The sequence below is a fragment of the Protopterus annectens genome, chromosome 5.part1 (assembly GCF_019279795.1).
Source record: "Protopterus annectens isolate FY-2018-M chromosome 5.part1, PAN1.0, whole genome shotgun sequence".
In the NCBI taxonomy this organism is placed as follows: Eukaryota; Metazoa; Chordata; order Ceratodontiformes; family Protopteridae; genus Protopterus; species Protopterus annectens.
In genome coordinates this window covers 357,738,062-357,763,984 of record NC_056736.1, presented here as the reverse complement: position 1 = coordinate 357,763,984, position 25,923 = coordinate 357,738,062, and the positions used below count along the sequence as shown (strand labels likewise).

Genomic DNA, 25,923 nt, shown 5'->3' with positions numbered 1-25,923 from the left:
ATAATAAAAAACACTGTTAAACATCTTACTGTAAAAGACCCACAGAAACAAATCTTGTATCTTCTCCCAAAAATACATAAGTCCATTTCAAAACCCCCAGGTAGACCCATTGTATCAGGGATAGGGTCCTTGGCGGAACCACTATCAGCATTTCTAACACAGTATCTCAAACCCTTTTAACATCAGTTAGAGCCCGACTACAGGACACCACGCACTTTTTACAAATTTTGGAGGATACACAGCTAGAACCAGACTGGTTAATGTGCACGTTGGATGTTAAATCTTTATACACAAGTATTCCACACTGGGCGGGATTACAATCCCTGCAATACTGGCTTGAGAGAACAAACTTATATCCTCCGGGCTTCAACACCTTACTTGTCTGCATGGCGGAACATGTATTAAACAAAAATGTCTTTTATTTCCATGGAGAATGCTTTTGGCAGCTACAAGGGACAGCAATGGGAGCTTCCTTTGCACCCATTTATGCTGACTTATTCATGGCCTATTTTGAAGAATGTATGATATATGACAAATCACACAATATTTACATGGTGGAAATCGATATCTGGCGACGGTATTTGGATGATTGCTGGATGGTGTGGAAGACGGATGAAGCATATCTAAAGGAATTTATGGAGTACCTGAATGGTAACATTTGGGGTATTGAGTTTATGGTTACATGTAACAGGAGTACCATAGATTTTTTGGATGTTACTGTTTACCGTAACGCAGATGATACTCTAAGTACCAAAACATTTAGAAAATACCCTCAATACAATACCTTGTTACACGCCTCCAGTATACACCCGAACCAGACCATCCGCAACATCCCTAAGTCTCAAGTTATGCGTATCAGACGCATTTGTTCATCTCATGATGAATTTGAACATGCCAGACTTGATTTATACCATAGATTTCAGGACAGAGGATATAGAGACATAGATATATATCAAGCTAGTTCATGGAGCAAAACCATAGACAGGAGAACATTGTTACAATACAAAAAATCACAGCATGCTCATCAGGATTCTATCTTGAGATTTGTCACCACATATGGCAGGAACCAACCTATTGTCAGGGATATACTTAATTGCAACTGGAAAATTCTTTTGGCTAATGACACTTTAAGGTCAATACTAGGCCGTCAATGTCAAATGTCATATAGAAGAGGCAAGAATTTGGGAGGGCTATTTTCACATTACAAAAACAGAGAAGGGGGAGGTGCGATATATCATCAGACCACTATCAGTGGTGATAAACTAATTGGTACTTTTCCATGTGGTCACTGCTGCTCCTGTTTACAAGTTAGTACACTAAAAGAATTCACCAGTGCCAACACCAGTCGGGTATTTAAAACCAGGGTGTTTGGTAATTGCAGCAGTACATGGGTTATTTACTTAGCTACCTGCCAATGTAAAGCTTTTTATGTTGGTCAAACCTCTAGGTCTCTTAGAATAAGGATGACAGAACATCGTAGTGACATGAGGAACAAAAAAGAAACAAATGCTTTATACAGACACACGATACAACATCCCAATGCCCAGTTTATGTTCATGATCATTGACAAAATTCAGGGAGATAGGAACAACCAACAGGGTTGGCACACCATTTTAAACCACAAGGAACAATATTGGATAACCAACCTTGGATGTTTATTCCCCCCAGGTCTGAATGACCATCTGCGAGTTTCACTGAACACTGGAGGATTTCATAATCATGGTTACAACAATAAACATTCATATAGATTAAGAATTAGTACGAACCATTCAATGGTGGTTAGGCCTACCAACGCTCATATTATACTCTATAAAGCATGATAAAAAATTGTTCAGGATACGAATATGTATATGTATGGTTTGGTATTCGTATCTGGTATGTTGGCGTTCAACATTGAGTATTGTACAATTACAATGTTGAACTTGTATTATCTACAAGCATATTATTTCAATTTATCATAATCTATAATATAGCTGAGAATGAGGCCACTATACTCTTTTTGCCTTATTTTGTAATATATTATATGATCAGTACTTGGTTCATTATTATTCAGTTATTTTGAACTTGTGGTTATCACCCTTCAAAATATATATATATATACTAGTGGTATATATTTTCTGTTTTTTTACACTATGATATGCATTCACAAATAGTGACTATGGTATTGGTCTATTACCTTGTAATATGTATGTCATATAATGGCTTACTTCCAGAGCTTTGATTTTTATCTTTAAAATATGACTTAATATCTACACCTCTGGCATTTTTATGTCACTGGTAATATGCTTTAATCAAGAATGGAACATGCACTTTGTTACTCCAGCCATTGGTTGGTGCTGTAATATTGCTTCCAGGTAATCAGAGACTAGTATAAATGCAGGCTGCTTCATTTCATTCAAAAAAACTTTATTGTATTCATTGATAAAGGCTGAATAGCCGAAACCGGTCTGGATTTGAAGGAATTATAAATAAATAATCATTATTTCTTCATTACTGCGTGTTCACTATCGTTTTTTGCTGGTCGTTGGTGGTTTATATTTTCCATCTGCCACAGGCTAGCTGTTTGATTCTATCAGGGTAATGTTCCAACAGTGTGAAGAAGCTTATCCCTCATACTGCGGAAGAAGGCTAGGACTCTGTTTAGTGCCCTCTGCAGTGGTGGAATGGTGCCCGAACTGTTAACTGAATTCATGTCACCAACAGTGCGAATTGGTAGTATGCTTATGCAATACCTGGCTGGTGTCTTCAGTATTTCAGTTGTTCTGTTTGCATGTTGTAGCAGCACTAAGGAATATTAAAAAATGTAATAACATTATAGGCATGAAATGCGACATTCGGTGTTTTTCATTTTTTCTTGTTACTGAAGGTGTTGAAGTGTTTTAGATGGGAGGTTTGGAAAATGAGTAGCTGGCTATACAGCTGAAATAGCTTATTTTTGGAACATATTTGCAAAAGTGACTCAATAAGACATTCTTTTATAAATATACAGAAGACAATAATATGTTAGAATGGTATAGGATGTTAAATTAGAATATGAATGATAATTATTGTAAACTAATTTCTTTGTTTGGCTCACTTTTGAGCAAAACACTGAGGTTTGCTGTTTACTTGTGCTTACTGCATACAACACTTTTACCCATGTCTGTGCAACTAAGACAAGGATAAAAGTAAACTATACAAGGACATTTCTTATCAGCTAATCAGTGTCCTTTTGGAAAGAAATCAGAGTACCTGGAGACAACCAACACAGAACACAAAGAGATCAGGAATGAACCTCAGAAATGTGACGTGGAATACCTAGCCATTCAGCCACCATGTACTATATATCTTAGGACCTGAAAAAGAAATAAGGTAAATTAATGTTGTGACATTTTGTAATAAATTACTTATTTTTCTGAAGTTGCTTTTTGCAGTTTCTTACATAAATTATTCATGGCTCCTCATTTATGTTGTGTGTTACTGGTTATATTTAGTATTTTGTTAAAATAAACAAGTAGATTGAACTATATTATTTTTAAATTGGTCCAAATGTTTAACTAACAAGATGTTGATTAGCTGAACAGGAGCTTTAACCAATTGCAACTGCACAGACGGATAACGAAAGCATTCACACTAAGACATAAGATGTGACAACGTGAGTGTTGAGTAAGTGGATTAAGTGGCAATGAGGTTAATAGCTTAACTATTGCAGTTATTTTAATGCATCAAGGCTACTACCAACTATTCTGCCAAGAAAACCAACATAATGCTTTATTTATTTCCCCTCAAAGTGAAAAATATTGCATCTAGCTTTTACAAATTACCCAGGTGATAATTTATGGCTATTTTTATTTATTTATTTTTTTGACTGAGTCTATATTATAACCTCGAACAGGCAGCATATTGAATACAACTCCGTCGACACATAAACGCTGAACTACGAATTCAGCGAACCACCAAACCATCGAAAATGTAAACATCGAATGCATCACGTCATCAAAAACACCATTCAGGTAAGTGAAACCCAACAAAGTTAAACTACATTTAACACAATTTTTGCAGGGGGCAAGCCCCCCTGCACCCACCATGTAGGAGGCTGTGCCCCCTCACTTAAATACACCAACTCTGAGACTGCACTGCAGTGGGGAAAAGGATTTATTTCCTCATTCCCACAATCATGCTGCTGGACAACAAACACATTCAAAGTTGTCAGTTTCGATGGTTTGGTGGTTTGCTGAATTTGTAGTTCGGCATTTATGTGTTGATGGAGATGTATTCGATATACTGCTTGTTCGAGGTAATAATATAGACCCTTTTACCTTACATGATACACAACCCTGGGTTTACTTAAGATAAATATTTTTTTCTGAAACATGTGGACTGGTATTCTGTCTGACTACAAAATACACCTTAAAGAGAAATGATTGGACAGAAAGTGACTTATGTATGGACAGACCATGTAAAGTATGAAAGATCAAATCAACATGTTAAAGACCTACCTTGTGAAAGATAAACATGCAGATCCCACAAAACTAGAGCACGATAACTTTCACTTGAGATACCAGTTAGAACCCCTGAGGCTAACGTCTGTATCTAGTGAAGCTGTACAAAGATATGGTCATAACTATTTGTTTCACCACCACAAGTATCATGCTAAGCATTCAGAAAAGAATAATGCTTAGTGATGGTGTTTTTTCAGTTGTCACAATTGCCAGTTGGTGCTCAGAGTTAGTTTATTGCTTTACCAAGTCTTCTAATGTAATCCTTTCTCTAGTCCCCTCTTTTTTCTTCATGTCTTCAGTTCCTAGGCCTAGATATGAACGGAATCCTGTTTTGGAAGGTGTGTTTACACAGAAGAGTGGCTGGCATAGCTCCAGCAGCAGCAAATACATGTAAAAACATATATATATATATGGTTTACCTTCATTTGCTAGAATGGCATGTGATTGAGTCCACCTGCGCAATGTCCTACACCCCGAATGGCAGTAATGCCGAACACCAATATTCCTGATTCACCAATTTCACCCCCTTCTGGACCCACGTTAACACTTGTCCTTAGGTGCAGAGGGGTAGGGAGTTTTGAGGTTCAGTTTTTATGATGGGTATACCGCACTTTGGCATTCCGACATTTCTTGGAAGTACATCGAGCATGCGATTACTCGAGTGCAGGCCATTCTGGCAAATTAAGGTAAATATATATATATATATATATATATATATATGTGTGTGTGTGTGTGTGTGTGTGTGTGTGTGTGCGTGCGCGCGTGCGTGTGTGTGTGTGTGTGTGTGTGTGTGTGTGTGCGTGTGTGTGCGTGTGTGTGTGTGTGTGTGTGTGTGTGTGTGTGCGTGTGTGTGTGTGTGTGTGCATGTGTGTGAATTATATGTGTGTGTTTGTACTGCATAGTTAATCTACTCAGAAAGTCTGTTGACATTTGAGTATACAAGCATACATCAGTTTCTCTTGACCTGTGCAGTGATTTGTTTTATACTTTTCATAGTATGCTTCTGCTTTGTTTGTTGCAGACTGACATGATATTAAAGGAACACAAAAGCCTTCAGATGAGCTTAGGAAATTGCTTTCTACAAGCCATTTGCATCTTTATTTGTTAAATATTTTTTCTTCTCAGTCAATAATCATTTACAGGATTCAGACCTACTCAAGTATTGCAAACTGTTACCAACTTCAGTGAATCTTCTATCCTATACATACACAGATATTTGTCCGTGGATGACACTAAGTGCCCTGCTGACTTTTTTAATGCTAACCAACCTTTCAGAAGTAACCACATTATTTAACAATCCTTGCTATCCTCTGTTTGTATTTATGTTCCCGTCTCACCTCCCTGCGTTACCCTTTCTTTTTCCATTTATTTGATCTACTGAAATTTTACTCTCTTTATTGTCTTCTGCTGTTACCCAAATAGATGCAGAAATGGAGTCGTAATGAGTGTACAAACTGATTGCATGTTTTGCTGCATTCCATTGTTTTTTATTGTATCTTCATTTTATTTAAATTGTAATTCTAAACTGCAGCTTTGCTGTATCTCCATTATTTTCAGGTCACGGTCACATTTTGTTGTAAACTGTACCATTATTTTTTTATTTAGCCTCAGTGGCCCAACATATGTCTGAAAAAGGGCATAGGAACAGTTCACCTACCCAGGTATAAATTGTAAATGAACAAAATAACTAATTAAAATTAATTCCTGAAATTGCCTACATTTACAGACTAAAATCCATGTTGATTTTACTATTTAGCCTTCATGGGTGTAAAGTATCCAAATAAATTAGAGACTAAAGTCCCTGGGATAATTACTACTTTAGCTTCAAATTTATAAACTGTCCAAATGAAGCATTAGATATACATATACATTTCTTGGACTAACTAGAAGCACCACGGACTCTAAAAAGGCATTATGGGTGAGATTCCAAGCCAGGATGTGCAATGCATTATACAAGTGCAAAATGAAACACAGAGATAACTGTCCCCAAACTGTGGAATAGAGCTGCAGAGATGTTATTGTACTGTACACCAAGAAGGCAGCTTATGCACAGTCGATATGTTAATCCAATTCAGACAGGTAGATGGAAGTACACAAGCTGTCTACAGAAACTACATAACTTTGTAATTAACAAGTTACATTGGCAGAAGGTCCTCTAGTACACAACTGTAACAGTCTGGCTTGTGATACGTCAACTAAATCCCCAACACATTGACACCATATAAAAGAAAATCAGAGTCCCACCATGTCTCCCCTATAAAGCTGTCACTGCTACTGTACAACAGTTGGTATAACTAATTTATCATAGATTATATGGGGGTCTGCTGGGTGACAGAAGAATCTTATATGATCTGACAACTGATTGAAATGTATATAGGAAATAGAAAATATCAGCACTAAGTTATCTATTCCAGCTTCTTGATGGCAATTAGTTTGTAAGCTTGACAAATTAACCTATGAATGTATTGTTTTTTTTTTCCTTTCTACCAGCTCATTGACTTTTAGCAAATATCCCCAGTTGCCTCCCTATCATCTTTATTTCCTGTATGAAAAACAATTTGAGGTAATGCAGACTGGCATTATCAGTCAATGGACACTAAGGAAGTCTGTGGTGCTATCACATGATAGAGACTAAGGAAGTTTATGGTGTTATCACATGATGGAGACTAAGGAAGTTTATGGTGCTATCACAGGATGGAGACCAAGAAAGTTTATGGCGCTATCACATGATGGAGACTAAGGAAGTTTATGGTGCTATCACATGATGGAGACCAAATAAGTTTATGGTGCTATCACATGATGGTGTCTAAGGAAGTTTATGGCGCTATCACATGATGGAGACTAAGGAAGTTTATGGTGCTATCACATGATGGAGACTAAGGAAGTTTATGGTGCTATCACATGATGAAGACTAAGGATTTTTTTAATGACACACTGTTAATTTTCTGTAATTCCCATTTCCTTGGATGGTGTACTATATAAAACAATGAGTACAGACTAGGTGCACATGCTTATGTGTAAGCCTGTCTGTTTCATTTAACAAGGAAACTAAAGTTGGGACAGGGGATTAAGGTTTTGAGCTGTAGATCCTGTGGAACAGGTTTTGATTCTTTCAGACCTCATTTACCTACTATTTGACATTGAAAAAGCCGTTTTAACAGATAGTGCCTGGGAGCAGCTGGAAATTTGGGTTTGTCCCCTCAGTTATGCCCCAGGTTGCAAGCTAAGTAAGAACTTATGACCCTAACGCTAATGGCTGGCATTTCTGACTGAAACTCTGCTAGTTGGCACAGAAGATTAAGGGTGTGAGATGCAGTTCCAGTGGTACACAGCTAGATTCTCTTAGTCCTCATTTGCCAACTGTGTGACCTTAAGCAAGTCAATGTGACAGTGCTAAGGGGAAACGTAATTTGGGCAAGGTTCCTCAATGGTCCCCTGTACTGCAAGCCTAGTAACAAACTATGAATATCCTATGAAATCTATTGATGTTAAGCCTGCAGGCAGCTCCTTGGTATCCATTACGACATGCTGCATAGATCTGATGAATCTTTTGACAAGAGAAAAAGCGCCTGTCCCTTGTTTTAAATTAATAAACCACACCTTAAACAAGCCCTACTGGTGTGAATCCTGTTTTCTTATTTTTAAAAAGAATGCCAAGTAATCTTTGACATGGATCTTACATAAGAAGTTTTGACAACATTATTTTAATAAAATCATATGCCAATATCAAGAGTAATTGTTGCTGTACAACTAGTTTCCCCAGTTTTTGTCTGATATATATATGATTTTTGTCCAGATGCTCCCGTTTCCTCCTACATTCCAAAGACATGACACTCTAAATTTGCCATAGGTGTGTGTGTGTGTGTGTGTGTGTGTGTGTGTGTGTGTGTGTGTGTGTGTGAGTACGGGGTGTGGAAGAACAACTGTGACAGGGCTAGCTACCCTGTGGTGTAAATCTCAGCTCTAGATGATTGTCACTGTTGAAACATGTGCGAAAATGGGAAGAAGGGGTTGTGGATGGATGTATACATATATATATATATATATATATATATATATATATATATATATATATACATAGGTATATGTATGTGTTTTTATATATCACTCACTTCTGATGTCATGAAGTAGGCTGAGTCTGAATACTAGCTGGTGCAGAACTTGAGGAAAACTAAGTTGCCTTGACCTATTATGTAGGGGGAAAACAACTAAAACTAGATGCCATCATAAAAGTTAATGTTATACTCACAGACTACAATCTTTCTTTCAACCACAGCAGAACAGTACAGTACTAAAGGAGGTCTGTGCTACAATTTCCATGATTTCCACAGGGATATTTAACCAGTGTAGGGATGTAATTGTTCCTCCTTGAATCTCACTGGTTTGGTTAATCCTCGAGTACAAGGAGCCTGTCTACATGCACTTAACAATATACCTCGTATCAGGTGATGGTGTAGAAAGATTCATGCTCAAAGAACTGATGGACGTACATAACTGAGTTATCTAACAGGATAACTGTCTTTGTTCTCAGTGTCATACTGCCTTCTGACAGGGGACATACGCCTTATGTTTCAGGCCATGAGTAACTCCCTTCATTTTGACACATAGACTAGAATGTACGTCAGGGAAGGCAAACACCTTTGCAGACACAGCCAGGAATAAATCTGTATAAACAGCAGTGGTAGGCAGGAAAGATTAATTTCTCATCATCTCCCATGCATTTATAATAATTTCTCCTAGTAAAACAGTCAGTCACTTCTCACCTTTATGAAAGAAGTTGCGCAATACATGGGTAAGCTTCTTTAGGGGCCGCTAGGTTAAATGCCTTCTATGAATCTATGATTGTTTGAAGACCAGATGATAAAGTCAAAATGATTTGGCTGGCTAGAAATCTTTTTAAATGGGCACAGAACTGACAAAATGACTGGAGGGCTAAAGAGGTCACCATAAGATGCAAAGGTAATGTAAGTCAGATGCCACAGGGTAGGTTCCTAGAACATGTGCTTTTCCTACCTTTTATAGACAACAATTTCAAGTTAAATATTAATTAATCTGCGAATGATGCAACCAGAGTAGGAAGCAGGAATTTTAATGTTGGGTGATTATCCACACCAAGATCAGAATAAATCTGAATAAACTCTAGTACTAGAAAGTGATAACAGAAGGAATTTAAGGTTCAAAGCATAACATGTAAAGTTCTGCCTTTGGGACTAATAACTTCTGGGCATTCCTGCATTAAGATGAAAAATTATGGATAGTCAAACACGAAATTGAACTGGGAATGACTGTATTGTATCTGCTTAACAGCAGGAGGAAATGTGCTTCTTTAGTTCACCATTTAGTGCTGTTACCATTCTAATTACATATGTATTTATTATTGTATGAAGTTAAGGAACATATTTAGCAATTATAGATTACTGCAAACAAGTGTTTATATGTGTGTGCGTGTGTGTGTGTGTGTATGATATATATATATATATATATATATATATATATATATATATGTGTGTATATATATATATATATATATATATATATATATATATATATATATTTCCATTTTGTAAGTGTGAAGATGTGTGTGTGTGTGTATGTGTGTGTGTGTGTGTGTGTGTGTGTGTGTGTGTATATATATATATAGAGAGATTTATAAATAATGGGAATCATCTATTTCTTTGAATGTTTACTTTGTCAGACATTCAAAATGACAAACAAATACTGCCAAAAGAAGAATGCCTTCATTTGTATGTGGGAGATTGTGGTACAGCAGGGATATAGATCTTCCCTTTCTCGGATGTTGTGTGATCTTGTAGTTGGTATATATAAGTAGCAAGGATATGGGGGTGTGCAGGGAAGCAGTATTTTTTTTTCATTTTAGATTATTTGATGTTCAATCTTTTAGGATCGATGTTTTGCATTTTCAAACATTTGACATAGGCAGTCACCTATGACCCCATGGCTGGGGGGGGGCTCACTGGCTAGGTGGCTTCAACATTAACATTTTAGTTAATCAATATAAAAAAAATATGCTTTTTAACACCACGATGGTGGGATCTTCTCCCTTAAGGAGGACCATGCATGTGTTGCACTCATGCATGCCAAAGCGGATATAAACACATTCCACACTTGCTCATGGAATTTAAACTAGTTGTTCCTTTGAGAGAAAAAGTAAGAGTGTGTGTGTGTTATGTTGTGTGTGTGTGTGTGTGTGTGTGTGTGTGTGTGTGTGTATACTAATTCAAGAAAGAGATACAACAACTAAAACAAAAGAAAAGGCCAACAGGAGGCAGCGAAAACACTCAACTGTTTAATAAATAAATAAATAACACAAATCAACGTAAAGCGCTTTTCGTCCATTCAAGTTACCAGACTTCTTCAGACAAAGTTTATACATCAATTCTCCTATTTAAAAGGCATACGCACTTCCCTCCCCTGTAACAGGTTAACCAATCAGTATGCCCATACACTCCCCAACAATTAACAAGTTAACAAGGCATGTTTGCCTTCTAACCGTCAAAAACATATATGTAATTCAATGAAACAACATAATTTTACCATACAACTAACGATAAAATACAAAGTTAAAAAGTTAAAACTGCCCTATCTGTTAAAGCCCTAAGACATCTGTTTATTAAATCAGTAATATGGAAGTCAACCAAAATGTAAGTAAGTTTAAGTAATACGTAAAGTCACAATGTTGCTTTACTTAGTGTTTCATTACACAAAAACTGTACTTCAACATTTAGTTTAAGTTTTACATATTAATATGTTAAGTAAACAGTAACCAGTCACCTAATAAGACTTCTCAATTTTTAAATACAGGCAACTGAAATAATGTCGTTCAACCCTGATTTCCTACAAGCATCCAGCCGTAATTGCCATAAAACCTCTTGTCTTTTGAGTATTAGTGAAAAAGGACCCCTTTCATATTGGGAACAATCTGCTCAATGACCCTAAAGTGGAACATGTGGCCAGAATGACTAATACAATGTCTTGCCAAGGCATTCTCAGTTTTGCCCTTACCAATACTATAGGTGTGTTCATACACCCTTTCCTTCAGTTTCCTATCGGTTTTCCCAACATAAAATGCCGGGCAAACCTGGCACTGGGCAAGATAAATGACAGATTTAGAGTTACAGTTGTACCTCCTACTAACTCTGTATAGCCTGTCACAGATGGTAAAAGTATAGCCTGATGACATGTATTTACAAAAACTACATGCTTCACATTTATACATACCTGGTATTCTAAAGGCTGTTTGTTTAGGTGCCTCCAGCAATGATTTTATGTTCCTATCTCTCCTAAAGATGGTAACAGGTTGTTCCCCTGTTTTACTAACTACTTCGCTGTCAATTGAAAATATTTTCCAGTTTTTATTTAGGATGCCTCTGATACTATACACATCCAAAGTGAATGGAGTAGTAAAACTAACAGAAAATCCTACATCTTGGTTTTGTGTAAAAGCCCTGGTACTTAGGGTGACAGTGCCATCTAACGTGACTCCGTCCAAACCTCTAGTGGTGTTGTCCATATCTAAGATAGGATTAATAATACCACATCATCTTTTATGTTGTACTTCAATGGCCAGTTCCATAATTAGAGACTCAGGGTAAGCCCTATGCAGGAACATCTGTTTTAAAGTACCACATTCTTCGAGAAATGGTTCTTCCTATGTGACCATTCTCGCTGCATGCACTAACTGACCCTTAACAACAGATCTTTTTTGATAGAATGGGTATGAGCTAGAAAAATGTAACATTGAGTTAGAGTAAGTTTTTTACTATGTATTCTTGTGGTGCCGGATTTCTTAACTATGTCCTTCCTAAGGGTACATCAAGATATGAGATACTTTCTTCTTGAAAGTTACTTATAAATCTAAGAAAACCAGTGGTGTTCAACTGTTTTATCAAGGCATTAGCAGCTTCTTTATTACCCTTAAGGAAAATAAAAATGCCATCTAAAAATCTCGTGAAAAAACAAATTAGTGATGACAGTTCAGGGTCCACAAATACATGTTGATGTTCCCAATGGGCCATCACCAAGTTAGCAAAACTTGCTCCACATGGTGAGCCCATTGTTACACCCACTTTCTGCAGGTCAATTTCATTATTGAACATTACAAAGTTATTTGATAAAATTATGTCTAAACGTTCTTCTATCAATCTGATTTCAGAGTTTGCTGCTCCATGACATCTCATTCTATCCACTACCCATTCAATACTTATGTCATGTGGTATCGAAAAGTATAGGTCTGTGATATCTAGTGTCAAAAAGATAACATCCTCCTTAAAACTCTGACAGAAATACCCACGAATCTTTACAAATTTGTTTCTTCTTTTCCACATACCTTTTTAGGATAGTGTCCACTAGTTTTGCATTAGCATAAGTGATAGAGCAACTGGCATCCAGTAATGCTCTCATGGGGGGGGGGGGTCACAGATACTTTTGTGTAACTTAGGGATGCCAAATAGGAGACAAACATGTCAAGTAATTAAGTGTATGTACATCAACCAGGCCATCAATAAACAAGTTGTTCAGAAAGGAGCTATTATTCCTGTATGCTGTGTTCATTTCGTTTAAACTCACTTTAATGTAAGTATCTCTAACACCTTTTTCATCCTCCTAATGTAGTCTACAGTATCCAAAACCACTAGACCTTCCCCTTTATCTGGTTTAAGCACTCGTATTTGTAGTGATCTTAACTCACATAATGCTTCTAGTTCTTTTAAGGTCATATTCACGGTCTCTACAGTGGTACCTTGTATAGTCAGACTCCTAAGATCCAGTTCACACAAATGTTCAAATAGTAATAGTAAAGGTTGCATGGGGGGGGTTATAGGTGCTAAAAATTCTTAAGTCATTGTATTCTACAGGGTTGTTACTGAACATAATTGCAAAATTTAACTTCCGTGTATACAATTTTAAATCAATTAAAGTTCTAGGAAAATCAAAACTTTGGTAGGGACAAAGGTTAGCCCTTTAGAAAAAAGTTCAATAAGTGCTGGGTCCACGTCATAGTGGGAAAGATTGCAAATTTTAAAGTCTCCATGATGGTTAACTACAATTTTACATTCCTTTTGCCTTTCCATACAAGTCGTTGTAGAATTAACAGTTACCTCCTCTTTTTGTTCTTGTTGGTATTCTTGTTGGACCCTCTCATGTTGTAGGTCCACTGGTGGTTCTGGCCTTGGGTATTGGAAAAACCCTGCAAGTCCTGCTGCTGCTGGTAATTCCCCTTGTCGTTCCATCTGTTGTTGTCATTGTAACACAAAGTACCTGTCGCTTGTTCCTGTGGTTCATCTCTACTCCGGTTGTTCGAACCCAGGCCTGGTGACTTCACATCCTCGTCATTCAGTTCGGGATTCCCGTTCTGACTAAATGGGTGTGTAACAGGTTGACCAATGAAGTTGTATGGTAAAATTATATTGTTTCATTGAATTACATCTATACTGTTTTCTATATCTATACATGTTTTAAAAAATATATATATTTTTAATGATTAGAAGGCAAACTTGCCTTGTTAACTTGTTAATTGTTGGGGAGTGTACGGGCATACTTGATTGGTTAACCTGTTACAGGGGAGGGAAGTGGGTATGCCTTTTAAATAGGAGAATTGATGTATAAACTTTGTCTGAAGAAGAACGGTCACTTGATCGGATGATAAGCGCTTTATATAGATTTTAGTTATTTATTTATTTATTAAACAGTTGAGTGTTTTCGGTGCCTCCTGTTGGCCTTTTCTTTTGTTTTCTGTGTGAATGTGTATATAATTTAAACTAACCATTTTGTTACTATGAAAGATAGAGTGGGTAAGTGTGTTTGTGTGTTGTGTGATTTAAACTAGCCATTTGTTGCAGCATGAGAGAGAAGATATATCTGTGCTCTGCTGTGTGAGAGAGTAGGTGTGTGTGTGTGTGTGTGTGTGTGTGTGTGTGTGTGTGTGTGTGTGTGTGTGTGTGTGTGTGTGTGTGTGTGTGTGTGAGCTGCTGTGTGAGAGCAGAGAGAAGGTAGGTGTGTGTGTGTGTGTGTGTGTGTGTGTGTGTGTGTGTGTGTGTGTGTGTGTGTGTGTGTGTGTGTGTGTGTGTGTGTTTTACCTTGCAACTGTCTAGATTTAGCCTCATTGTTTTGGTCTGTTTCTCATAAAATTTATGTTTTTTTGGCAATTCATGGAGGACTGAAGTCACTAAATAATGACATATATATGAGTTACAGACTTCATGTCCTTCAGAAAATGCTTCATATCCTTCAGAAAATGCACGCTAACACAAATCTTGTTATTCTAGCAATATTGAAAGTTAAAAGGGGGGATATTTAAAATCTGTCCCTATTTTCGGGTCATTGTATCCACATTATTTTAGATTTTGTCTAGATTTCTTGCTGAAAGAGGTTGAGAGTATGATTTATAATGCCCTAGCTGGGGGAGCAGGTTAGTCAATTAAGACAATCAGGTTTGAACATGTAACTTTATTACAGGAGGTAAGAGCCTGAATACTCTACAGCAACTACCAGACTGCTGACGGAACTGTGAGTTTGAGTTTCAGTATATTTTCATGGAATCGTGAGTTTCAAGGGAAGAAAAGTTTACTGTTGCTCATGCTAAATCTATTTTCAATTTGCAACTAAATGTTTTGTTTAGCAAATGGCAGCTGCTGTTTTTGCTGTAGAATTTGAAAGCAGTGTTACTACTATAATTGCCTTTGGTGCAGAAGGCTGTGGATTCTACTCCTACACCACGCAGATGGAGTCCTGATATTGCAGTGCCCTTTTGATTGCTGATTATTTGGTGCATTTTAAGGGGGGATAGGAGTTCTTCACTCCTGAGATTGTCCTCCTTTGTATGAGGTGCCTACCAGTTATGAGCTTGTTGTTGGTTTGTCAGTCATTCCCTACTGCAATATTACCAGATTACCAATTTTTTTTAATGTAACATAGGCACGTAATTCTTCAATGGGAGCAGGCACTGAATTTGTAGATGAAACACTGAAATGGAAAGTTGTTTGCCAGTAGCAACCTCTTTATTAATTACAGATCTCCTTAATGTGGAATTATTCAGATGACACTTACTTTTGCAGAGATTTTGCTTATTGACTGATATTGCTGAGAGATACCAATTGGCATAATAGTTAAGGTCTTTGCCTGTAATGCACAAAGCACAAGGTTCGATCCTGACCCCTGGCCAATGCCTGTTTGGAGTTTGCATGTTCTCCCCTTGTCTATGTGGGAAAACATGCTGAGTGTTTCTATCTCAAACTCACCACTGGACAGCAGCATAGATTCTACACAGTGCCTTATGGGGGAAGAATTGTACAAGATCAACTACATCTACTCTGGTGCTCAGCATCCTCAAGCTAGGAGAACATGGATCACAGACTGCATGCTGTGGCAGAACTGGTCACTCAATGGTGTAAAATATGGCATGAGGTGATTCGGTCATGCTGACTAATGTTGCCAAATGGGCATAGGTAGTTATCGATAAGTAATAAGTGGTTTGAGGACCCAGCCTACTCCGACCTACACCAGGGACCTGTGCTAATGGTGGCAGGGGTGTATGTGCCCCTATTGGCTAGTGTGTACATGCAAAAGCCCTGGGGTCAATAAGCTACTGGCTGGATAAAGCCAATTAATCTGCTAAACATGAATTGAACATTTCTATACTCATTGTAAGTTCACTGATAGGATACAGCCTGAAAGTGGATGGCATGATGATACTATGTATCCAAGAGACAAGATGGAAGGGCAGTGAAGCAAAGCCACTTAGCTTGGGATCCAGAGTCTACTACTCAGGAGGAGGACAGGTTAAAAATGGTGTGGGAGTTGTGGTGAGAAAGAGGCTTTAGAAGGCAATGAGGGATGTCATCAGAATTAGTGACAAACTTATGGCAATCAGATTCCAGTGTAATGATAGGGCAGTATTCATTATGCCCCACAGCAGGGTTGTGATAGTGAGAAAAAGAGTGTATTTATTCAGCAGTTGCAGGACCTACTAGATAAAGCAGTACAACATGAATTGGTGTTGATAATGGGTGACTTGAATAACAATATTGAGACAGACAGAACAGATATGAGGACTGCCTGGGTCCACATGGGTGGGGCAACACGAATAAAGAAGAAAAGGCCATTCTAAACTTCTGTCTGGCAAATGGCTTGCCAGTAGCCAACACATGGTTCAGAAAGAGAGACAGTCACAAGATCACATAAAAGAGTGGCCAACATGTAACTCAGGTAGACTTCCTCCTAATAAGGAAAGGGCACTTGGATAGAATCAGTGATTGCAAAGTCATTCCCAGTGAAACAGTCAGCCCACAGCATAAAACACTGGTTGCCACAGGCTGAAAACCTGGAAGTTGATTGGAGAGAAAGTGCAACTGTTCAAAGGAATTAATCTTGACCCTCAAGAAGAGGTGGAAATAGCTGGATTTGAAGAAGAATGGCAGTGTCTCAAAACAGCATGTTGGAGGACTACTGAACAGATATGTAGATGAGACAGGTATGGAAATAAGGTAGGTAAGAAAAGCTGGTGGTGGAATCCAGAAGTCCAGGAAGTCATCAAAAGAAAGAACAAGTGAAGGAAAAAGTGGGATATAGAAAAGACCAACCAGGCTAAGAAGCTATACTGGCTGGATAACAACGAAGCTAAGAAAGGAGTTGCAACAGCAAAGAACAGGGCATTGGAGGAACTCTACCAGTTTGTGGAAATAAAGTCCCTCAGTAGGTGGCACAAAGAAACTATATTAGGTTGCTAGGCAAAGACAGAAAGATAAAGAAGATAGTCAGATGCCATTCATAAGGGATCCTAGAACAACCTGCTCACCAGTCCACAGGACATCAAAGACAGATGGAAGGAGTATTTCCAGCAGCTTCTAAATGAAGACAACTCCATAGAAGCTCTACTACTCCAGACACAACCTATGATGACAGAAGAGGGGCCCACTCCAAGTCAGAGAAAGCAGCAGCCTTTGATGAGGTCACAGCAGATATGATAAAGATGCTGGGTGAGACTGGAGAGAAATGGCTCCCGATGGTACTTGTAGCAATGTGCAGAGAAAGGCAGATCCCAGATGGCTGGAGAATAAGAATACTTGTGCCACTGTACAAGAACAAAGGGAACATTCACAACTGTGGGCAGTACAGTGGCATCAAACTTCTGTCACATTACATAAAAGTTCTGGAGAGGGTGATTGGTAAGTGGATAATATGTAGAGTAGTAGAAAGTAAGATTGGAGATGAGCAGCTCAAATTCAGATCAGGATGCAGCACAACTGATCTGATGTTTGCAGTGATGCAGATTGTTGAGAAGAAGCTAGAGATGAGGAAAGAGTCCAACTGGGCATTTCTAGACTTGGAGAAAGCATATGACAAGCTCTCAAGAAAGCTGAACTTGGCAGTATTGCTCTGGCTTGAAGTCCCAGAAACATTGGTAGAATTAGTGCAGGTTATGTACAAGGACTCAGTGACTCAAGTACGAACAGTGTTTGGTCTCAGAAAGGAGTTCCCAGTGAGAATGGGTGTGCACCAGGGTTCAGGTCTGAGCCCACTGCTATTCATACTAGTTATGGACTACATTAGCAAACAGGTCAAAGGAGACAGATCAACAAAGTTGCTGTATGCAGACGATGTGGCATTACAGGCAGACTCTGAGCAAGAACTTCTGCAAAGGATAGGGGAATGGATTGCAAAACAGAGGTCACATGGGATGAAACTAAGCACAAAAAAGACAATAGTGGCAGCAAGCTGGGGAAATTAGAAAAAGTTGAGCACTGAGACAGAAGGGAAGATAGTGGAACAGGTAAATAGGTTCAAGTATCTGGGAGGGATGGTTGAGGAGAAGGGAAGTCTGAATGAAAAGGTCAAATCTAGAATCTGAGGGGCTGCACCCAACTATCACAGTGTCTCAGATGTAGTGAATGACAGAAGAATACCAAAGAAGCTGAAAAGTAAGGTGTACAAGGCAGTGGTGTGATAAGTACTACTGTATGGTACAGAAACTTGGGCAGTAAAGGCAGAGCAGGTGAAGAAGCTAGAGGTCATGGAGATGAAGTACTTGAGAATGGTGGTAGGATGCACACTGTGGGAGAGCTGAAGAAATGAGGACATAAGAGCAGAAACCAAAGTAGCTCCAATTGCAGAAAAGATCAAAGAGAACAGATTACAGTGTTTCAGACACATTTGCAGAAAAGCAGAAGACAATCTGGTGATGAAGATGTGGGACAGACAGGAAGACGGTAAGAAGACATGAGGACGTCCAGTAAAGAGGAAGATGGACTGCGTGAGACAGAATCTGTGACAGTTAGGCATGCATGTTGAAGAAAGCAGGAGTGTTGTGATGAATCTAGAGAGATGGCAACAGTTTACATGGGACCCCAATCCCGTGCAGAAAATGGGAAAAAGGTGGTTGATGATGACGATGATTGGTGAATTGAAATGATAGAAGTCTGTGGCCTTTTATGGTTGGCATTTTCTGAAATGGGTAGTGTTGTCATTATTAGTTCATACATTTTGTTTTATTACTTACTGGAAGAATATTCAAAACTACAAATTTAAAATGCATTCTAAAAAGTGGTGATGCATTATACAAGGAATATAATTTAATACAATCAGGAAGGTGAATCAAAGAACACATACATGTATGCATGGCTCTAATCTATAAAAATCTGTGCAAGGAGCCTATGATTTGAAAACTGCCCAAAGGTGAACTTAATCCTCCATTGGCCAGATGCATTTTCTTAATGTGGGTTTAATGCCATTTAAATGAACATGAATTTCAAGGGCAGAGACGTTTACTGCTCATTCTAAGTCTGTTTTCATTGTGAGACTGGATTGTTTGTTTAGTAAATGTGTTTGTGGTATTTTATTTCCATACCTGTAATCTCTGTAGAAGTAAATAAGAAAACAATATGTACACTGACAGATATGAACAGTGTTTATGGTAAATGGGGAGAAATACTCAAGTAATGAAAAACTGGAATAGCTGGGAAGTAGGCTTCTGCTCGTTGTGTGGGGGTTGCTGAAGAAGATGCTGGTCTGGGGGGCCCCGATTTATCACCCTGCTTTGTGCTCTATTTGACCATGATCTTGCTCTGGATCCTATATATATATATATATATATATATATATATATACATATATATACATACACACACACACACACACACACACACACACACACACACACACACACACACACACACACACACACACACACACACACACACACACACACACACACACACACACACACACACACACACACACACACACACACACACACACACACACACATATATATATATATATATATATACATATATATATTTATGTGGATCTAGGACATTTCACCAAATGCACATTTCACCGAAACTCATATCACTGAACACAAATCACTGAAAGCACAATAGCACAATTCACCGAAAACACAAGTCACCGAAACACATTTCACCAAAAGTTGTATATGGCCTTGTCCCCTCTGTAGTGCGACCCTGGAGTTGGTATATATAGTAGGGGGGGTGTTAAACTATATACATGTATACTTGCAATTGCAATATATTACTCTTATCCAGACATGATATATACTTTAAATATGTTGGGTGCTACACCCCCCCCCCCCCGATGTATTGTGTTTTCAGTGAATTGTGCTTTCGGTGAAAAGTGCACACTAATTTATCTTTTGGTGAAATGTGCATTTGGTGTAATGTCGTAGATCCATATATATATATATATATATATATATATATATATATATATATATATATATATGGGTCTACTTCTATTCGCTGACAGCCCATTTCACTGAAACCCATTTCGTTGACAGCTCATTTCATTGACAAAAGTATTCAAGGCAAAAACCTGGGTTTTGCCCTCCCACTGTTGTGGGACTGTGGGTTTGTTATATATGGGGGGGGGTGAAGCTGCCCCCACCTAGAATGTTTGTCAATGAAATGAGCTGTCAACGAAATGGGTTTCAGTGAAATGGGCTGTCAGCTAATAGAAGTAGACCCATATATATATATATATATATATATATATATATATCTATATCTGTTTATCTATATATGTATATATATCTATACATATATGTATCCATGTATATATATATATGTATATATATATATATATATATATATATATATATATATATATATATATATATATATATATATATATATATATATAAATATGTTCATAGGTTCATAGGTTCATACTAGGTTATCTGCCCTAGGGTATTTATAAGCCTAGTCAGAGTGTGTTTGGCTTTCGCCACCCATTTTAAATTAATTTTGCTATGCCCAGATTCATATGAATGTTGCTGTTTATAAAAACAATTTTCCAATAAATTAATAATGACTGTTCAGTCTCATGTATGCATTAACCATAAAACCAAATCAGTTTACAGGATGAAAGTCTTTCTACTCATTGACCCCATAGCACCAATTACATTCTCCCATCCATCCCTCTCTCTTATACCGTTCATCTTTTGTACAGGTAGCATAGTACATTAAGTTTGTACAGTTCCCATAATAGTTCTTTCATACCTATTTACTAATCATTTTCTTTTTGTCTATTTTTCAGTAAATTTCAATAAAAATATACTTCCCCTCTAAGACCTTCATCCTAAATCTTGGACTTCCCCCAGAGCAAGAGTACCATGCCAGCATGATATACAGCTGAATCTAGCCTGCACAGTACGTTTTCTCACTACAAGTATCAGGGATAACATTCATATAAAGATTGAATACTATATTTACACCTCCTACCTAATTAAAACATAGCTAGCATATACTACATATTGTAAGGGCCTGCACACTACTGAGGTTTCTTTGCCACCTCTTTTTCCTTCCACTTTTCTATTGCAATCTTCGCTCCACTCTGTGACTTATTCCCTGTTCCTTTCTGATACTTTCCTTTCCTGCAATCACTAAAACCAGCCTCCCCCTTCCTTCTTCTACCTGCTTCCTCACTCTTGCCCACCATTATCTGGATTCCTTGGCCCAACAACTTTCTAAACTAAAATAGACAAGATTATCTAGTAAGGAGTGCACATACTGACCTTCACTATTCAGTGACATTGACTGTTTTTTTTCTGTCACTTGGACAGGACATCCTGTGGGGGCTCAACCCACTCTATTCGTCCTTCGCTCTGGGCTCACTATGCTTCCCTACCCCCAATTCCTACCCACCCCATCTATATGTATATTTATACTTAACTATAGTCACACCTACCAGCCTACACCCAATCCCAACCAACCCACTCACACTTCCTACTAACATCAGTTACACCCCCTCTACTGCACAATAGCCCAGATCACACATAGTACGATTCTTACATCCAATATATGCAAACTTTTATATATATTTGTCCCCACTCAGCATGACATCTTTAATACTAACTATTTTCCTTTTTACCTCCTGTCTACAGCTTACTCCTGTTATACAGCCTCTTCTCATACAATACTCCTCTCCAATATTCTACTCCCCCATCCTGGCATACCTCCACATATCCAACACCTCATAATTCTCAACATTTTCTTAGAGCTCCAACCCTATTCTTCACCACTATCAGTCACTTAAATCTCTAACCTTCCTTAGATTCACTAAGCACCTGTACAAACTCTCTAAACTCCTTCATCACATAACTAAACAATTAAAACTTGCAGGAGATATCCATCACAATCCTGGTCCCAACACAACCCATGATTCACTACCCTTCTCATTTCAATTTAATCTTGCTCTACTCCACCAAAGAAACAAATCATCCCACCTCCTGCTCAACATCAATGTAAGAAGTATAGCTACTAAAACTCACAACGTACATGCACTACTGTCTCACTATTCCCCTGAAATAGTTGCTTTAACAGAAACATAGCTAAAGCCAGATATCAGCAGTAAGGAAATCACTACCCCAGGCTACAATATCTTACAGAAAGATAGAATAAACAAAAATGGGGGAGGTGTAGCTATCTTATATAAAAAACACCTATCTCTTGACCTCCTGGACTACACCATCCCAGATATAGCAAATGCTGAAGTAATTATAGCCAAATTAACCATTAACTCCAACAAACATCTTAATATCATAGGTGGTTACATTCCACCTGGCAATAACATTGCCACCCTTGAAAACGTACTACAGTGGTGTTCTGCATTTCTCCCTCAAGCGACCATCCTCATGGGGGACTTTAATATTGATTGGCTCCTCTGTTCCTCCCCAACTCAAACAACTCATATAAACCTGTACAGTTTTGTCCAAGTCATCACATCTCCCACTAGGGCCAATAAAACCTCTGAACATCGATCCATACCTGATTAGATTCTTATTAACTCTCCACATATAACATCCTGCTCAGGCTGCCTCCCTGACAACCTGAGTGACCACAGCCCAACCTTTCTACAAAGAGACCGCAACCACTCAGTACATCAAACCTCCTCCCATTTAATCAGAAACAAAAAACATTTCAATCCCAATAATTTTAACTCTGCCCTAAAAAACTTTTCCTGGAAACACCTCAAACAACTGTCCTTGGATGAGGCAGTACATTCCTTTAACAAAACCTTCCTCGACATACTCAACACCCATGCACCAGCTAGAATTATTAGAGTTAAATCCAATTACGCACCCTGGTTAACCAAAGAAACTAGATCCTTACTCAAAGCTAGAGACAAGGCTTGGTCACATTTCCAATAAGAACAAAACCAGCACTACCAAACAACATTTCCTTGAACTTCGTAATAAAGCTAAAAAGCTAATAAAAGCTGATAAATCTAACTACTACTACAATATTCAAACCAAATATCAGAATAATCCACAAAAGTTCTGGGCTGCAATTAATAATTTACTGCAACTAGGTACATCTTCCACTCCCACTCTAAAACAGCTAATGACTATGATAATGTGGCACCCAAATTCAATACTTACTTCACAGAATCCATTCAAACTCTAGCCAACAACCAGCCCAGGTCAAATCTCGCCCTTCCAGAACCAAACCATAAAATGCCTCCACGAAACACTACCAGTCAATTCAAGATGAATCCAGTCCCCATCTATTACATCAAACAACTACTGAAAAAAAATAAAACCAACCACTCTAGCTACCAACAATCTCCCTGCAGATTATCTACAAATTGCAGGGGAATCTATCTCCTACCCTATAGCCATACTCATAAATAAATCAATAAGTGAAGCATATGTCCCCACTATCTGGAAAATCTCTCAAATACTACCACTGCACAAAGGTTGTAGCTCCTGCAAACTAAATAATTATAGCCCCATTGCCATTCTTTCACCCCTGTCTAAAATGCTTGAAAGAGTAGTACACATCCAACTTATGGAACACCTCCTCTCACACAATCTCCTATCTCATACCCAGCATGGTTTTTATCCTGCACATACTACCGCAACAGCCCTATTGTCCTTTACAAATACAGTCAGCCAACATAGAAACAACTCCCAATTTGTATCAGCCATATCCCTTGACTTCTCAAAAGCCTTTGATATGGTCAACCATAGCAAACTCATTAGAGTCCTTTCCTCCCTTAACCTCAGTCATACTACTATTATCTGGTTTCAAAGCTACTTAGCAGATCATCAACAAGCTGTTCATTGGCAACAAACCCTCTCACACCATCTCCCTGTCACCATAGGGGTCCCACAAAGTTCCATCCTTGGACCCCTTCTATTTTTTCTCTACATCAATCAACTTCACTCTGCCAATCCCCATGCTACCTTAATCCATGACTCCACTTTGATCTGTTCATCTTTTTTCCTCAACAACCATCAAACCATCACCCAAGATTCTTTCTCATATGTAGAAACCTGGCTAACGGACTTCTACCTTATACTAAACCCCAATAAAACTAAACTTCTGCTCTTCTGCCCATCCAAGAATACCTTTCCCTCTGTAGTCTTCCACATCTTCTCCAAAAATAAAACTATGATCAGTTCATCTCCCCATACCAAAATGCTAGGGATTGTAATTGACAATAACTTGAAATTTGATCTCCATATAGACCAAACTATCAAAAAAATTACACAAGAAATTTGGCCTCCTATACAGGAACAACCAGTTTCTAATGAGTAGTACAAAAGTCACAATTGCCAGGACACACCTTCTATTAACACTCCTATATAAATCCCCAGTCTTAACCAATCTCTGCAAAACAGACCTTGCCAAACTTGAAACTTGTTATAATAAAGTCTCTAAATTCGCCACCAATGCTTCCTACAAGTCGCATCATTGTCTGTCCCTCAAAAAACTCGAATAATTTGAACTCCCTCAGCTCCTATACTTTAATCAATTTAGCACATAAAATCCTCCACCACCCTGAAAACCCCCCAGCCCTCAAAGACATCATTCAACCCTACTCTGCTTCAAGACCCCTATGCTCTAACAATAAACTTCTTCTTCAAGTCACCAAAGCTAAAAACTCACCTGGTGAATCCCTTTTCTCCAACTATACTTTCAAGCTTTGGAACAACCTACCAAACTCTCTGGTAAACATTCCTTCAACTGTACAGCTTAGAAAACTCCTAAAAACCTACCTTGCAAACTCTTGGCTCTGTTCCTGTAGCTCCCCAGGATAAGCTACTTCCCTACCCACCCTGCATATTTAACCTGTTACTATCCACTTTCTTTACCTGTATAGGACCATTTTGTGAAGCATGATGACTGTACACTACCTCTTGTAAATAGTTATGATCACTATAACTGTCTAACGAAATGTCTCTGGTTATTTGATGTGGTCATTGTTTTTATATCTGATTTTGATGTACTACAAATGCTCTGTATATCTTATAGTTTATATTTACAATGTTGCTACATTACCTACAGTTTTACTGTTACATTGTACATTATTATTACCTTTTGTTATTATGGTACATAATTGACTTGGAAATTTTCTCCCCAGGCCTCCACTGAAAAAGGGCATATGTCCAGCTGGAGTTTCAAAGTAAATGTAAAATAAATAAATAAATAAATTTTGTACTATGATATCTAATTCAAAATCATGAAATATCACATCACTGGGATCCATTTCTTTATAAAGCCAATATTGCTCAAGCTGTAGGAAGCCTGGCTACAATAATGATTTGTGCAATGATTTCAAGTACAATAAGGACATTTTGCATGGAATTCAGAAGAAAGATTTGTTGGGCTATAGTGTGACTGTTTGGTAGCATTTGTGTAGTGAAGAGGTAATGTCTGTAGGATTTGTAGTCCTTTGCTGTACATTTTACATAACATTTCTATAAGCAGTGGTTTCCAAAGCATGGGAACGTAAACACGAATGCCTTCTTATTTGTAGATATTCATTGTTCATTTTGTTGTCTATCAAGGCACAATTTTATATTGAGTAGGAAAGCAATTATTATCACAGTAATTTCTGAAAAGGCATTAATGGCCTTAAAGGAGCAGCTGGCATGAGTCAGAATCAAGCCAATAATCTGGATTTT

At 38.0% G+C, this 25,923-nt stretch overlaps 1 protein-coding gene across 1 annotated transcript in view; it reads right to left on the bottom strand.

Annotated features, from left to right (window-relative positions):
* The window catches only part of PDE2A (phosphodiesterase 2A), a 1,720,394-nt gene that overhangs the window by 228,663 nt on the left and 1,465,808 nt on the right, over positions 1-25,923 (bottom strand). The gene's annotated exons all lie outside the window — the stretch shown is intronic.